Here is a 17,427-nt window from a genome sequence, read left to right on the forward strand (position 1 = left end):
TTCCAGAACTGTGAAATGGATAAGTAGATAAGAAAATAAGTGGAGGAATCAATTATTGCTTGTTTGGTTCCTTTTTTCTTTGCCATTATGAATCTGAATGGCAAAGTGGTGCAGTGGTAGCAATGCTGCCTTGCAGTAAGGGTACCAGGGTTCGTGTTCTGGGTTCTCCCTGCGGTGGAGTTTACGTTATTTCCCTATGTCTGCGTTGGTTTCCTCAATGTGCTCCAGTTTCCTAAAGACATATAGGTTAAGTGAATTGATGAAAGTCAATTGGCCCTAATGTGTGTTTGGTGTATGGATGTGTGTGTGTGTGTTTTGTTTGTTTTGTGATGGACTGCAGCCCTGGGCTAGCTAACTGGGTTAGCTTGCAGCACCCCAATACACCCCCACAACCCTGGTCTGAAATAACTGGGTTAAAAAATATTATGACATTTTGAATCTTTGGTTGTCAAGTACAAATTGTAGAGGGCCCTACATCATGTTCTTTTCCATGAAACATCATGAATGTGAGTCACTGTGTAAATTAGAAATTCAATTCAAAGAACAGGTTTTTTTTTTACCTTGACCTGTTTGTTTTGAAGTCTTCTTTTTCAAACCAGTTTTGTCCTGCTCATTACCATCGAGTCATTTTATTTGTTTAATTAGGTCTTCAGAAGGTGAAGATGTCTCACAAACAGGCACAAGAAAACAATGCCGACTGTGTCTTGCAAAGAGGACTGCAATGTGTTTAACACACCCAGAACGAAATGAAAAGCAACACACCAACTACAGACACTACTGGGTAAGGATCATGGTCAGGGTGCACCTCCTAGCACAGCATGCACTGTCATATTGGATTAATTATTACAATTCAGTTTACTTTGTGATAGAAGGGGACCCTTGTGCCAGCCCTTTGCACCCAGATCAATACACTGGTGACAAAGTTATAATTACAATGACTCCTTTATTAAACAAAATAAGAACTGGAAAGAATAAACAGAGAGAACACACAGGTTCAACACAACTAACAGCAGTTCTTGGCCTGCCTAAACTGTTACTGAACTCTTGTCTCTTAGGCAGGCCTGTTTGCCCAAAGCAGTACCACATAAAAGCACTATCCATCTCACATCTAGTCTCTCCCTCTAATCTCCACCTTCCTCACCCTGAGAATCTGTCCCACTCTCCTCAACACCTCTGCATTCAGATGGCCTTCCTCCTGGGGTCACTTTCTAGACAGCCTTCAGAATCAAACCTGGGATCATTTTGCTCCAAGCCAGAACTCCTTTTACCAGCTCCTAGTCCACCTCTGCTAGACTTTAAGGGTGATGTTGTCCCCTAGGCTATTTTGGGGATAGTATGGTTCCAAACATACCCCCTTATTCTGGAAATTCCTCCTTGGCCTTACTATCTCTCATTCTCAATTTCTCTCTCTATAGAGCGGAAGGCATTGCTGCCTACATATGGACACCCTGTCCCCTAATATTCCAGGAGAGGATTACATCTCTCCAGTCTTCTTTTTTCTCTGTTTCTCTGTCATACTCAGGTGTCCCAGCTTACTGACCTTCTAGGGTATGAGGCATTCAGGACATACCACCCCCTAGTGGCTTCCGTGTTTCAACATGTACAGGACCCATCGTACAGAAGGTTTCTCTCTCTGTCTTTCTCGTGCCTGGTGTTATGTTATGAGCAGGGAACCTTGCTTATGTGTATTTTCTATTTTATTGCTGTTTTACAAGAAGTGTACTGGTGCCGATATTTAAGAATAAGGGGGATGTGCAGGACTGCAGTAACTACAGGTGAATAAAATTGATGAGCCACAGCATGAAATTATGGGAAAGAGTAGTGGAAGCTAAGTTAAGAAGTGAGGTGATGATTAGTGAGCAGCAATATGGTTTCATGCCAAGAAAGAGCACCACAGATGCAATGTTTGCTCTGAGCATGTTGATGGAGAAGTTTAGAGAAGGCCAGAAGGAGTTGCATTGTGTCTTTGTGGACCTGGAGAAAGCATATGACAGGGTGCCTCGAGAGGAGCTATGGTATTGTATGAGGAAGTCAGGAGTGGCAGAGAAGTATGTAAGAGTTGTACAGGATATGTACGAGGGAAGTGTGACAGTGGTGAGGTCTGCGGTAGGAGCGATGGATGCATTCAACATGGAGGTGGGATTACATCAGGGACCGGCTCTGAGCCCTTTCTGATTTGCAATGGTGATGGACAGGTTGACAGACGAGACTAGACAGGAGTCCCCGTGGACTATGATGTTTGCTGATGACATTGTGATCTGTAGGGATAGAAGGGAGCAGGTCGAGGAGACCCTGGAGAGGTGGAGATATGCTCTACAGAAAGAAGAATGAAGGTCAGTATGAACAAGACAGAATACATGTGTGTAAATGAAAGGGAGGCCAGTGGAATGGTGAGGATGCAGGGAGTAGAGTTGGTGAAGGTGATGAGTTTAAATAATTGGGATCAACAGTACAGAGTAATGGGGATTGTGGAAGAGAGGCGAAAAGAGTGCAGGCAGGGTGGAAAGGGTGGAGAAGAGTGTCAGGAGTAATATGTGACAGACAGTCATCAGCAAGACTGAAAGGGAAGGTCTACAGGACGGTAGTGAAACCAGCTATGTTATAAGGGTTGGAGACGGTGGCACTGAGCAGAAAGCAGGAGACAGAGCTGGAGGTGGCAGAGTTAAAGATGTTAAGATTTGCATTGGGTGTGACGAGGATGAATAGGATTAGAAATGAGTACATTAGAGGGTCAGCTCAAGTTGGACGGCTGGGAGACAAAGTCAGAGAGGCGAGATTGTGTTGGTTTGGACATGTGCAGAGGAGAGAAGCTGGGTATATTGGGATAAGGATGCTAAGGATAGAGCTGACAGGGAAGAGGAAAAGAGGAAGGCCTAAGCGAAGGTTTATGGATGTGGTGAGAGAGGACATGCAGGTGATGGGTGTAACAGAACAAGATGCAGAGGACAGAAAGTTATGGAAGAAGATGATCCGCTGTGGCAACCCCTAACGGGAGCAGCCAAAAGAAGAAGAAGAAGATTTTTCATGTGATATTTTACTTTATATGTAATTCTTGACAATATTGTTATTTTTAATTAGTATTTAGTATTTCTGTACTGCATTGTGTATTTATGTATTGACTAAAATGGGTCAGCACATATAGTATGCATGAGGATACACTGGTGAGGTCCTATGCTCCATCTTGACCTTTCATGTCTAGTGATGAATGGTAGCTTGTGAGGCCACTTCTACAATCTCAGTCCAGATTGATTTTATGTATAGCTCCTAGCTGGTGAAATGAGCTGCCCACCTCTATTCGAAATTCTGACTCCTTCAATGAATTTAAGAAGCATTTGAAGTCTCTCTTGTTTGGTGAATTTCTGTCTAACTTATATTTACAGTGACCCCAAAGGGCAAACAGGAACAAATTAAAACAAGTGATGCACACAATATAAGGTGACACATACAAAATTTAAACAAGTGACACGCATAAAATAGAGGGGGGTGATAGGAGCCAAATACAATAAAATAAAAAATAAAATTAAAATGTGGCAGAAAATGAATAACAAGTGGTGCCCACAAAATTATAGGTAACACACACAAAATACGCAGGGTGTCAGATTACGTTGGCCACTGTTGCTACACATTGGGATATCTGATATGGATTTGCAAATGTCATAGTGTATGATGACTTGGGGTACCGTTAACTTTGCACATGATGTGCATCCTAAGAGCTTACTGATCTGCACAAGCCAACATCATTGGGTTAATTTCAACAGGTTTCACTCCCTCTGCCCAAAGAAATCCCACTACAATGCGTTTTTCAGCAATTGTGCAATCCTGAAATGAAGCATCCGTGTTCATTTGACCTTGGCTTCAACTAGACTAAGAGCAGAGTGCTGTGCTGTGTGTGTGTGTGTGCTCGACGTACTTATAAGCCTTCACAAGTGTGTTGTATTGTATTAGCTTCTCTCCTTTGAGATTATTGCACAATTTACAAATCACCTTTACTCTTTGATTTATCCTGATATATGTTTACTTTAAACACATGAAAAGTGTGACACACATTTATATCTTTAAGGAGTTGTTTTACTTCCAATATGACTCGGAGTCCTGCCACGTGCAAAAGTTCGCTGATGACACTGCTATTGTGGGCTGCATCAGGAGTGGGCAGGAGGAGGAGTACAGAAAGTTAATCAAAGACTTTGTTAAATGGTGCGACTCAAACCACTTACACCTTAACACCAGCAAGACCAAGGAGCTGATGGTGGATTTTAGGAGGCCCAGGCCCCTCATGGACCCTGTGATCATCAGAGGTGACTGTGTGCAGAGGGTGCATACCTATAAATATCTGGGAGTGCAGCTGGATGACAAATTGGACTGGACTGCCAATACTGATGCTCTATGTAAGAAAGCTCAGAGCAGACTATACTTTCTGAGAAGGTTGGCATCCTTCAACATCTGCAGTAAGATGCTGCAGATGTTCTACCAGACGGTTGTGGCGAGTGCCCTCTTCTACGCGGTGGTGTGCTGGGGTGGCAGCATAAAGATGAAAGACGCCTCACGCCTGGACAAACTTGTTAAGAAGGCAGGCTCCATTGTAGGATTAAAGTTGGACAGTTTAACATCTGTGGCAGAGCGACGGGCACTAAGCAAACTCCTGTCAATCATGAATAATCCACTGCATCCACTTAACAGTGTCATCTCCAGACAGAGGAGTAGCTTCAGTGACAGACTTTTGTCACTGTCCTGCTCCACTGACAGACTGAGGAGATTGTTCCTCCCCCACACTATGCGACTCTTCAATTCCACCCGGAGTAAATCACGAACATTAATTTTATTTTATTTCTTTTCATTTTTATTACTATTTAATTTAATATTGTTTCTTTGTATCAGTATACTGCTGCTGGATTATGTGAATTTCCCCTTGGGATTAATAAAGTATCTATCTATCTATCTATCTATCTATCTATCTATCTATCTATCTATCTATCTATCTATCTATCTATCTATCTATCTATCTATCTATCTATCTTTTAGTAGATTTATCAGCCATAGAAGGTTTATTCATCATTACCACCGGCTTGTTGTCTCTCAGCACCAAGTTAACAACCACACCGTGACACTTTTCTCTTTTAATCACCAAGCTGAGCTCTGCCTTCATGAGGCATTGAACTGATTTAGAAATGTCAAACTGACTAAACCATCTAATTGTTCCCACCCATGTTCAAGCCACATTTACTCATAGTTGTCTCCAGATGCATGTTTTATGCATGCAGTTGTGCTTGAAATTTTGTGAACACTTTAGAATTTTCTATATTTCTGCATAAAATATGACTTAAAATATCATCAGATTTTCACTTAAGTCCTAAAAGTAGATCAAGAGAAACCAGTTAAACAAATGAGACAAAAATATTATACTTGGTCATTTATTTATTAAGGAAAATGATCGAATATTACATATTTGTGAGTGGCAAAAGATATGTGAACCTCTAGGATTAGCAGTTAGTTTGAAGGTGAAATTCGAGTCAGGTGTTTTCAATCAATGGGATGACAATCAGGTGTGAGTGGGCACCCTGTGTTATTTAAAGAACAGGATCTATCAAAGTCTGCTCTTCACAACACATGTTTGTGGAAGTGTATCATGGCACGAACAAAGGAGACTTCTGAGGACCTCAGAAAAAGAGTTGTTGATGCTCATCAGACTGGAAAAGGTTACAAAACCATCTCTAAAGAGTTTGGACTCCACCAATCCACAGTCAGACAGATTGTGTACAAATGGAGGAAATTCAAGACCATTGTTACCCTCCCCAGAAGTTGTCGACCAACAAAGATCACTCCAAGAGCAAGCCGTGTAATAGTCGGCGAGGTCACAAAGAACCCCAGGGTAACTTCTAAGCAACTGAAGGCCTCTCTTACATTGGCTAATGTTCATGTTCATGAGTCCACCATCAGGAGAACACTGAACAACAATGGTGTGCATGGCTGGGTTGAAAGGAGAAAGCCACTGCTCTCCAAAAAAAACATTGCTGCTCATCTGCAGTTTGCTAAAGATCACATGGACAAACCAGAAGGCTATTGGAAGAATGTTTTGTGGACAGATGAGACCAAAATAGAACTTTTTTTTATGTTTGGAGAAAGGAAAACACTGCATTCCAGCATAAGAATCCCATCTGTGAAACATGGTGGTGGTAGTATCATGGTCTGGGGCTGTTTTGCTGCATCTGGGCTTGCCTTCATTGATGGAACAATGAATTCTGAATTATATCAGAGAATTCTGAAGGAAAATGTCAGGACATCTGTCCATGAACTGCATCTCAAGAGAAGGTGGGTCATGCAGCAAGACAATGACCCTAAGCACACAAGTCGTTCTACCAAAGAATGGTTAAAGAAGAATAAAGTTAATGTTTTGGAATGGTCAAGTCAAAGTCCTGATCTTAATCCAAACGAAATGTTGTGGAAGGACCTGAAGCGAGCAGTTAATGTGAAGAAACCCACCAACATCCCAGAGTTGATGCTGTTCTGTACTGAGGAATGGGCCAAAATTCTTCCAAGCTGGTGTGCAGGAATGATCAAAAGTTACCGGAAATGTTCAGTTGCAGTTATTGCTGCAAAGGGGGGTCACACCAGTTACTGAAAGCAAAGGTTCACCTACTTTTGCCACTCAGAAATATGTAATATTCAATCATTTTCCTAATAAATAAATGACCAAGTATAATATTTTTGTCTCATTTGTTAAACTGGTTTCTCTTTATCTACTTTTAGGACTTGAGTGAAAACCTGATGATGTTTTAGGTCATATTTATGCAGAAATATAGAAAATTCTAAAGGGTTCACAAACTTTCAAGCACAACTGTATGGCTCTAGGAGACTAGGGTCCTTAAGGCCTGCTTTCAAAAAAGGTAATGTGAGCCTACACCTTCCAGCCTTGGGACTATGTGCTGCAGCCTAACAGATCTGGGTTCCTGCCAGTGCTCACCTTTTAACATGTTCCCACCTCTCTTCAGCTGGAACAATGCGCTGACACCAGTCCGTAAGGAGGTGTTTGAACTACCTGCCAGCTCTCCTGGTTACTGGCTGAATCACATATCCTCAAATGTCCTGACTGCTGACATTTTCTCCATCTCTCTTCTTCTCGACTCTATCACTCTCTGGAGTTCTGCTAGTTGCTTACTAGTTACCTGTCTCGTGAAGTCACTACATGTGTATAGCATACTGCGCCCTAGTGGACCCTGCCTTTTCACCCCAGCTTGATCTCATCCTCTCTGTTCTTACAGTCCCTACTACGTGCCATCCCAATGGTGCCCTTGCCCTATTGACTGCCTTCTATTTAGAGACACCTCATTTAAATCCAAGCACAACTATGATCTTTTCATACCATCGCATTGGATGTGAGAGGCATACTGGGGTCTGTTTTCTAGCATAGGCTTACCAAGTAGAAATCTTCTAGCCCATTCATACCTTTCGTTCCTATACACTGCTCCCATTGAACGTACAAAGGCAAAGCATTTGCACTGCATTTCATGCTAATTATTCAAAGTGTGAGTAAATGCTGTGAATTCTCAGGCAGGAATATTTTTTGTGGGCAGGGCTTCCTAGAAAATTTCAACATGTAACATAGATCATTCATCATTTACACACAAGCAGAGCGCCAAAAGGATCAAAGGAATGTGAGCTTCTCTGTCTCTCTCTCTTTGTGGGCAAAGACAAACATTTGAACAATGTCAGCAAATCATTTCACAAACAAATACACCCTTCTGAACTTAGCAACCTAACATGGGCCTCAGCCACCCCCTTCTGTCACCAAAATAGCATGGCTGACATTCTCAGGACAGCAGACAATAGTGCATTATCCTACCCGGCACCAATTAGAGCAAATCTATGAGGTTTGCTGGAAAAAATTAGCATACCTGATATCTTCAGCACCTTTCTATTTGCCTTAAGGGAAACTGCTGAAACGCAAGGTCAGTTATTAATCTCCCACACTAAAATGGTGAATATAAAGTATATTGAGCCAAAGGAGCTGCCTTTGTGGTTGGCAAACGCTACAAAAAAAAAAAAGTCTACAAAAAAATAAAAAAGTGCTCCTTTTCGCACATATTTTTTAAAGGGTGTCAGTCATTGCATTTAAAGAATGCAAAATGATCCACCCCAATTTCTACAGGTCTTCAAAGAATGTCAAAATTCTAGTTTGCAAATCAGAAGATAACAGCAGTCTGAATGTTTGAGTAAAGAACTACTTAGTGACAGGGAGAGGAAAAAAACAGAAAAAACAGGATTGTCCTGGTGCTGTTGAGTAAGACCATCTGCTATGAAAATGGAGGAGAGTGCAATTAGCTGAGCAGACGTCTAGAATGGCCTTCCAAATCGGACAAGTGTAGCAAATATGAGGTCATATGTTTTCACTGTTCAAGGGAATGGATGTGCATGTGTTTTTTTTATTAATATTATACCAGTGTTGGATATTATTTTATCATCTATGCGTCCATTTTCTCAAACCCCTTTCTTCGCTGCATGGTTGCAGGAGATCAGATCCGATCTGCAGCATGAAGTTTAAAACCGGAGCTGGCCCTGGATGGGATGTCAGGTCAGCATAAGCTACATTCACACCAACATCCACATGCACTGCCTATAAGAAGTATTCACACCCTTTGAAGGCTTCACATGTTATTGCTATACAACATTGAATCACAGTGGGTTATATGTGGCTTTTACATCACTGATAACATAAAAAGCGTCTTTAATGTAGATGTGAAAACAGATCCCTACTAAATGTTCTAAATTATTAACAAATATAAAACACAAAGCAATTGATCAACTAAGTATTCACCCCCTTCAAGTGAGCATTTAGTAGCTGCACCTTTGACAGCTTTGACAGCCTTGTACACAGGTGTCTATCGGCATTGCACATCTGGACACGGCCATTTTTCTCTATTCTTCTTCAGAAAGCTTCTCAAGCTCAGCTTGTATGGAGACTGTGAGTTAATAGCCTTTTTCAAGTCCTGGTACTAATTATTAATTGGACTTTGATCTGGACTTCAGGACATTCTTGTGTAGCTTTGGCTTTATGCTTGAGGTTGGTCTTGTTGCACCACTTTTCAGAGACTTTTTTATGTTTATCGGTGCCTATAAAGCCAAACTAAATCCACAGTAATTCAAAGTATAAAAATGAAATGAGAAAACTTCCAATGAGGTGTATACCTTTTATATGCACTGTACAAACCATCACAGAACACCCACACACTATCAAATTGGGCAAGTTTGGAATCTAACATTAAACTAACCTGCCTGTTTTGGGATGTGGGAAAGTACCAAAAATAAAAAGACTCGTGTAGACATGAGAAGAATGCACAAACTCTACAGATAGAGTGCCCAGGCAATCTGAGGTTGTGACAGCAAACTAATTGCCTCACTGACAGCATGTAGATGCAGAAAAGAAGTTGATCGAGTCTGGAAGCTTGGAAGACCCCACTGGACAGTGTTCTGCTACAGACCGGAAACAGCAGATTTGAAAGAAAGAATAGACAGGGAGAAGGTGAATTTCAAAAATCAAAGTATGAAGAACACATGTGGGTTTGTTACCAAACTGTGATTCCTAAGCCAAAATGCAAACCAGAAATCTTAAAGGAAAATTTGACCTCAAAAAGAAATGTTGCCAAGAAAGCAAAACACATGTTGTTGTTTATCCAGAATCTTGGACAAAAAAGAAATCTACATTGGCAGCCTTTATTTCACCTATCATGACTTCTGGTCATCACAAGGTAGCAAGTAGCCTAGTAACAATAAACAAGGCCTTGCAGTAAGATTTTAAAATAAAATAACAATCACAAAATGTATCTTAACTAATAAACTGATTAAAGTTTCTGATTCAGCACAATGGAAAACCCCAGGAGGGTACTAAATGTATGAAAACACATCCAAAATAACCTATGAAAAGTTAAACAATATCTAAATTCATAAGTGAAATAGGCTGTAAGAAATGGAATTGCTTGTGAGGACAGCCAGAGACAGAGGAAGACATCCAGCAGTACTGGACCTTCATCTAACACAATTTTTCAGACATTTCAAAAGAGATCAGCAGCAGCAAAAGCAGGTGTGAGGTCAAGCCGAACTATGAGTAGTCAAGTGGAACAACCAGTATTAACACTTCAGTTTAATAATCAGGTTGACATCCATGCAGAAATATTTAGATTGAAAGGAAATAGTTAGATATTGAATAAGTTGAAAAGAAACTATGAATTGAAGAGTTTTTAGATAAGAAAGGTAGACTTGACATTGGATAAATAATGTGGGGGAGAATAAAAGGGTGCAAAGTTGGTTTATTTAGTAAGGTCAGAACTCACAGTGGTTATAGGAATGACGCTGGACTAATTCAAATGTCATGAAAGGAGCAGCATTAGCTCTACAGGACTGGAAAAGACATGAAGATAGATAGACCAAAAACAGGCTGTAGGCCTAGAAGCAGATCAGTGGCATCAGAGAGGGTAGATGTAACTAATTAAATTAAAAAGACTGAGAGGATACAAACAGTGAAGGAAAAAGAGAAAAACATTCATCTTTTGTCAGGATAAGGAATTCTGTTCATATCCTAAAACTATAGTAGATAGTGGGATTGCCTTACTTCTAACTAATCATTTTGCCATCAACAACAACAACAACAACATTAATTTATATAGCACATCTTCATACAAACAAAAATGTAGCTCAAAAGCAAACCATCCTGTTAGAGGTGGGGACACAAAATCTCTCTTTGGAGTGAAAAAGAGATAATGAATCTCCACTTTTGTTTAAATGTTTAATCTGTGTCTTTAGGCAAAGCCAGTCAATCCATTAGGTGACACAGGCGGCCAGCAAGAATGCCTTCATGTGAAGGGTGGTGTTTGTGCTACTGAAGGACACCACGCTATGGACACAAAGAGGGACAAGCTCGCTGAGCTCTGGTGATACCGAGTGGGCACTATTACCCACTGGGCACCATTTATGAAAGTAAAAGTGTACATGCTCTATACACCACAGAGAGCTGGGACAGTGCGGGTTAGGCCAACGCCACCAGGTCCTTTTGGGGAGCCTCTTGAATCCTCTGCCAGCATAACACACAAACATAGAAAGGGAAAGGAGTAAATGTGCCTTGGTGCTTTTATTAAAACAATTAAAACAAGCAGTGTCCAAAGAGTGCAGTGCTGTCTTCAAAAAAGAAATAATCTTTAAAAAACAGGTGACAATCCATGGGATTAAAAACCAAAATTAAAAATGAGAGTAAACCAACAGTCATTGGGATTTTCAAGCTCTGTAGGATGAGCGCAGCGCAACTACTTCTTAGTCTCCCCAGCTCACCCATTGCTCACTCAGCAGGTGGAGACACGAGCAGCTGTAGTCCACACCTTCCGACCCCAAACTTAACTCCTTTGAGTGGCATCAGTCAGACTGCTTGAGATCGGTTGTCCTCCCGTCTTCCTTCTTGCTCCCCTGGCATACCTTGGATCCTTAGGGTAGGATTCCATCTCGATGACACCCACTCCTCATTTAGTGGGAATGACCCCCTCCTAGAGTGCTGACTCTTCACTCCTTCACAGGGCTCAAACCTGCGCTGCCCTTCACCACACTGGCTGGCTCATACCTGCTTCTTCCCAAAAGTGCTGTTCTCAAGGTTCTGCTTTTCTTTTCTTTTCTTTTCTGCCTCTTTGTTGGTGGTGATGGTAGTGGTTCTGGTTGTTATTGTTATTTTTGTTTTTTTGTCTCCCATATTTCTCATGTTGGCTCCCCCTTATATATCTTTGTGGGTGCACTGCCTCAATCACACACTACAGAAGGCAGATGAAGCAACCGAGACGGATCACACCCTCATGTGCAGGTGCGTCTTGTATCAATTAACTCACCACCTCCTGCAGCTGCACGAGACCGCACATCCATGGAGATTGAGCTGGCTATTCAATTACTTATTTAAAAACTGGTCACTAGTGGACTCACTATACCCCACAAGCACACGCTCCTTAAAGTCCCTGGCGGTAGTAGCAAAGAGGAGAATCAAAACAACTCAGATAACTGAGTACCATTATGAACAATGTTATACATCCTCTCTCTGACTCACTAACACTGAGGACTTTCAGCCAATAAATCATTCAGCAAAAGTATGTCAAGAAATGCGATTGAAGCTCCTTTGCACCAACAGCAGTACGTCTGCATAATGAGACTCACTGGGACTGTGACAGCCAAGTCTGTCTTTCTTTTAAATTGTCTTGCTTTTTAGTCATCCGGGTGTGTTTTTAGACCATAGTGTGTGTATATATTTATTTATTTATCTTTCTATTTATGTAATTCCATATTCTCCCTGGGGTCAAATAAAGGTTTATCTGTCTATTGTGATAGACAGCCGGCAGCTACTTTTGGACACTGCCTCCCCCAAAAACGCTAGATGGCAGCTCCCCTGGAATGTAATGGTGCTCCAGATTCCTGCAGGGCATCCTGGGAATTGGAGTGCGATTTCTCAGCCCAGTTGGGTAACTTGAGTACCGCCAGGAGGAGCTTTGAAAGGACCAAAGGAGCCATGCCTCATCCATAGACCAGAAGTACTCACAAGTCATGAGGACGGAAGCTCTGAAGTACTTCTGGGCTGAAGAAAAGCCAGTTTTCCATCTGACCCGGAAGTGCTAGCAAGTCATGTGGATGGAAGCGCAGAAGCACTTCCGGGTCAAGGGTTATGTAAAGGACTCTTGGAGACCCAACATGAGAGCCTGAGTCGGGTGGAGCTGCACAAAGCTTGCTGGGAGGTGTGGAGGAGAGAATTGTATTTATTATTATAGTGATTAGTGATATATTTGCCTGTTTAGACAAAATTACTAATAAACAGTTTTTATCTAATCTTGGATACTGTTGAAATGTTTGTGCAGACTTTTATACTGTCTCATTGTTACAAGCTGAGTCATCCCCAATAATTCTGGGAAAACATCACTATGGCAACCAACAACATTAATGCCAGAAAAAGATGGGGCCCATGTGGAAAACAAAAAAGTTTTCACGGTACTAAATGTGTAAACTTTTTAAGTAAACCTAGATCAAAAAATAAGTATCATTATTGAATCCCTTGGATCAAGAGAGACTAGAAATGACGTACAGTTGGTCACAAAATATTCAAGGAAGAACATCCATCCATCCATTATCCAACCCGCTATATCAGGGCACGCACACACACATACACCAAGCACACACTAGGGACAATTTATAAAAAATGAAATAATAGTTCATACCACATTCATCATGTGTTTAGATTTGGATATTACTGACAGCACCATTCTGCAACTGATACTTTAGTTAGACTAGCAGACACTGTTCATTTGTGGTTTATTTGTTCATTTTCAAATAGCTTTTCAACAGGTGAAGTCTAAAATAGTGCACATTCATTTCTCTCTCCAGTTAGACTTGGTGTCCTTCAGCATTCATTCCTGACACCACTTCTTTTTCTTGATTTTTTTGATTAAATGTTGCTTGTTATTTGTAAACATTATCATTTTAATTGACATTTTTGAAATAAACAGTATTATATTTCTTCAATTTCCTTATGAAGTAGCTAATTTAGTTTGCCTGTGGTGTGGTAAAACAATCAATGTGTTAAATCTCAGCCAGGGTTCCTTCTCTGACTGGGGTTCAGATGCTTCTTTTGGGTCTCTCTTGTACATTTTTGATTTATTTGTATGTGCTACTATTTCTTTTGCTGTTGATTTGTAGTATTTTTTATGTCTTATGTATCTGTATTCCCCATTTGTTTTGGGTGTGGTCCCCCAATAGGTGAGGCCACCTGCTAATCATCTCCAAGAACTGCCACAATTCCTGGAGGTTAATTACAACAAGCCTGAGATTTGGTGAGTTTTCTTGTGTTCTTTCGTGCTTTGTGATTTTATTTAGATTTCCGACCATTTTGTTCTGTTTCTTGACCTTGGCTTAGATTGTGTATTGCGACTTATTGGCTGTTTGCATTGTGTTCTCTGTGGATCTTAATGTACATGCTGAGCATTTTTGGGATAATAAATCTTTTATTTGATAAAGATTCTAAGTGGCCCTTTTTGTATCCAGCAGGAGTTTTTTTCCTCCTCTAGTGGGAATTTTTGGAACTTTCATGCTTTGGGACTTCCAACCATAACTAAATAAATGAAAGTTGTTTGCCTTTAAAATAAAATACAAATAAAACTGAGTGCTTTTCGTAAACACAATAGCGTTAATAGCAAGGCTGTACTGAAAAGTCCTGCCTGAAAAGGCTGTGTAAGAAATCAACATATTGATTAAAGAAAGAAACTTATCCTCTACTAGGACAAGTTTGAAAAAAACCTCTTTGAGTTCGAAACCAGGCAGGAGGAAACCTGTTCATTGAGTCGTTAAAAACCTCTTCACTGCATCTCTGTCTCTTCAGCAAATGCTGAAGATGGAGCATTCATCACAGTAGTTTGTTAAAGATTGGTCAAAAAAGTAAGGGCAGAGGTCCATTTTATAAAAAAACTAATTTTCATAACGGTGCTGTATTAATGCTTACATATCATACTCTGGTTTAAAGACATGAGGTGCTTTAGCATAGAGCACAAACAACTAGAATAAAAGTCTTTCTCCATTATATCCTTGTTCTTCAATATCTCTCGAATTCAGCTCTTATTTTGTTATGAAAACTGCATATGTTATTATATATATATTGACTCTGACCTAATTTTAAATCACATATTAATCAGATTACTAGGACATCATTTTTTCACTTAAGAAATATAGCAAACGTTAAATCTCTTATAACTTTGCAACATGCTGAGAAATTAGTTCACATTTTTGTTTTTAGTCGGTTAGATTACTGTAATGCACTCCTTTCAGGACCACTCAAAAAAGACATCAATCGATTGCAACAAGTGCAGAATGCAGCTGCTGGAATCTTAACTAGGAAAAGAAAATCTGAGCACACCTCTCCTGTTCTGATGTCACTACATTGGTTACCCGTGCCATTTAGAATTTACTTTCAAACACTGCTTATGGTTTACAAAGCCTTAAATAATCTCGCTCTACCTTATATTTCGGAATGTCTTACATCTTACACTCCAAATCATAACCTTAGATCTTCAAATGTGTGTCTATTTAGAATTCCAAGAGCTAAACTTAAAAGAAGTGGTGAGGCAGCCTTCTGCTGTTGTGCACCTAAAATCTGGAATAGTTTACCAACAGAAATTTACCAGGCTAATACAGTGGAGCACTTTAACAAAATTGCTAAAAACTAATTTTTTTATATGGCTTTCTCATGGCTTCATTTTAGTTTAATCCTGATACTCTGTATATGCATTTAATTATCATTATCATTCTTGGTAGCTCCAAAATCCATACTAACCCCAGATTTTGTTTATTTCTCAAGATGTCTGGGGGTTGTTTTTTTTTTGTTTGTTTTTTCTGTCTTCCCTGACCATCAGACCTTTTGTTTTTATATTTTGATTTTTTCTTTTTTTCTCTTTCTTCATCCTGTAAAGCACTTTGACCTACATCTTTTGTATGAAAATGTGCTATATGAATAAATGTTGTTGTTGATGTACGTGCCAATTAGCAAGTCTTACTAGGTGCATGAAAGAATATTACATTAGCCAGTTTCTTGAACCATCCCCCTGGAACATTCTGCTTGTTTACTTGACCATCGCAGCAGTCTCTTCATGACATTTCTAAAACAAATTATTATATATTTCAATGTGCACTGCAAACCAAAATACTTAGCTATTGTTACCTCCAAATTACTCTCTCACAAGGCTTAAATTGTAGTTTGGCTGAATCCACCCATCATTTACAGTACATATTATATTTGACATGGATTTACCCTTCATTTGTCACATTTCTACATTTTCTCTAAATCTTGCTTTCACTAGCTTAAAAATATTGTGAAATTAAGATGGTTTCTTAAGCTGACGGATCTTGAAAAGCTAGTTTATTCATTCGTCTCTTGCAGAATTGACTATTGAATTATTTATGATCTGACTGTTCACTGGTCACTTACTATTCATTCAAAACAAGGCAGTAAGGACCACAACTAACACTAAAATGTAAAACTATTTATTTTCTGGCTCCTAACTAGACACCAGTGAGTTTAGAATTAATATTAGATAGTAAAGTTCTCCTTGTCACTTACGTTTTTTAAGGGTTTACTCCACGCATACCAGGATCATATTAACCATGGGGACAGGTGGAATCTTTTTCTCTATGGGCCACCAGCTGCCATGGCCATTGCACTGTATGCTATAAAAAAGAATTAAAACAGCGAGTTCAACAAGTTTACTTTGTTAAAAAAAAATAATTTATTAAATTTTAGAACATAAGAACGCCAGATATTTGGTAAAGGAGAAGAAACCATTCAGTCAATCAGACTTGTTTGTTTAACTAATAGCTAAGTTGTCCAAATTTCTCATTCAGATTCTTCTTAAAGGTTTTCAACTACATGTCTCGGTAGTTTGTCCCAGAGTCACACAATTCTTTCTGTAAAAAAGAGCTTCCTAGCTTCAGTCCTAAATGCTCTTCCCCTTGATTTTTGCTTTTGTCCTTGAGTACGTGATTCACTGTTTTGCTGAAAGAATTCCACTGGATATAAGTTATCAATGCCTCTGAGAATTCTGAAGACCTGAATTAGGTCCCCATGCAACCTTCTCTCTTCTAAACAGGTTTAATTATTTGAATCTGTCACAGTAGGACATGTCCTTAAGTCCGGAGATGCCCAAAGTTGCTCTCCTCTGCACAGTGCTGCTATGTCTTTCCTACAGTGTGGTGACCAGAACGGTACAGAATACTCCACATGTGGTGTAATGTGCCCACTAAGATGTGACTCATTACCTATTTAAAGCACACATGCATTTAATATTTCCTTCATAATAATAATATTTACTCTCCCACCTTTTGATTTTTCCAGTCTTCCCTGACTTATGTGTAGCCATTTGGGTTACAACTAGCTATGTTACCTGTCAGACAGCTAACGGAATGCATTTAAAAATATATACTATTTGATATCTCTTGCCTTACATGGATCCTCAGCTTTCCTCCTAAACCTTTCTTCAGTATACTCGTGTGTCTCAGCCTCTCTTGGCCACGGCGTCCTCTGTCAGTTGCGTTCCTGTAAAGCCTGCTTCTTAGACTGTCATTTGGAGGTGCCTTGCTCACCTCCTGTCAGGTTTTTGACTGCCACCAATGGTAGATGGGCCTCCATTACCCTCTGTGAACACATCATTAGTATTCTTGCAAATACTTGCTATCTCTGAAGACAATTCTCAGTGATCCTACTATGTCTTTCCCTGCACGGTGCTTCCTGTCTTGACTGTACTTGACTGGGCGATCACAGAAAAACTGACCAGTCAGATTGCTCTGAAGGACTGGACACACAGAGACATTAGTGTTTTAGTATATAGATCATCCGCATCTCTTGGACATGACAAGGTTTCCATTATTGGTATAATATCA

General features: G+C 40.0%; 1 long non-coding RNA gene across 2 annotated transcripts in view; it reads left to right on the forward strand.

Moving 5' to 3' along the window:
* Positions 1-17,427, forward strand: part of LOC120543196 — a 106,754-nt gene that overhangs the window by 47,689 nt on the left and 41,638 nt on the right. Inside the window, exons 2-3 of one of the 2 annotated variants that reach the window (XR_005636307.1) lie at positions 646-781; positions 13,762-13,835. This is a non-coding gene — a long non-coding RNA (uncharacterized LOC120543196). The remainder of the gene's footprint in view (positions 1-645; positions 782-13,761; positions 13,836-17,427) is intronic. The other variant, XR_005636306.1, reaches the window with a different exon arrangement.

The sequence above is a fragment of the Polypterus senegalus genome, chromosome 13 (assembly GCF_016835505.1).
Source record: "Polypterus senegalus isolate Bchr_013 chromosome 13, ASM1683550v1, whole genome shotgun sequence".
In the NCBI taxonomy this organism is placed as follows: domain Eukaryota; kingdom Metazoa; phylum Chordata; class Cladistia; order Polypteriformes; family Polypteridae; genus Polypterus; species Polypterus senegalus.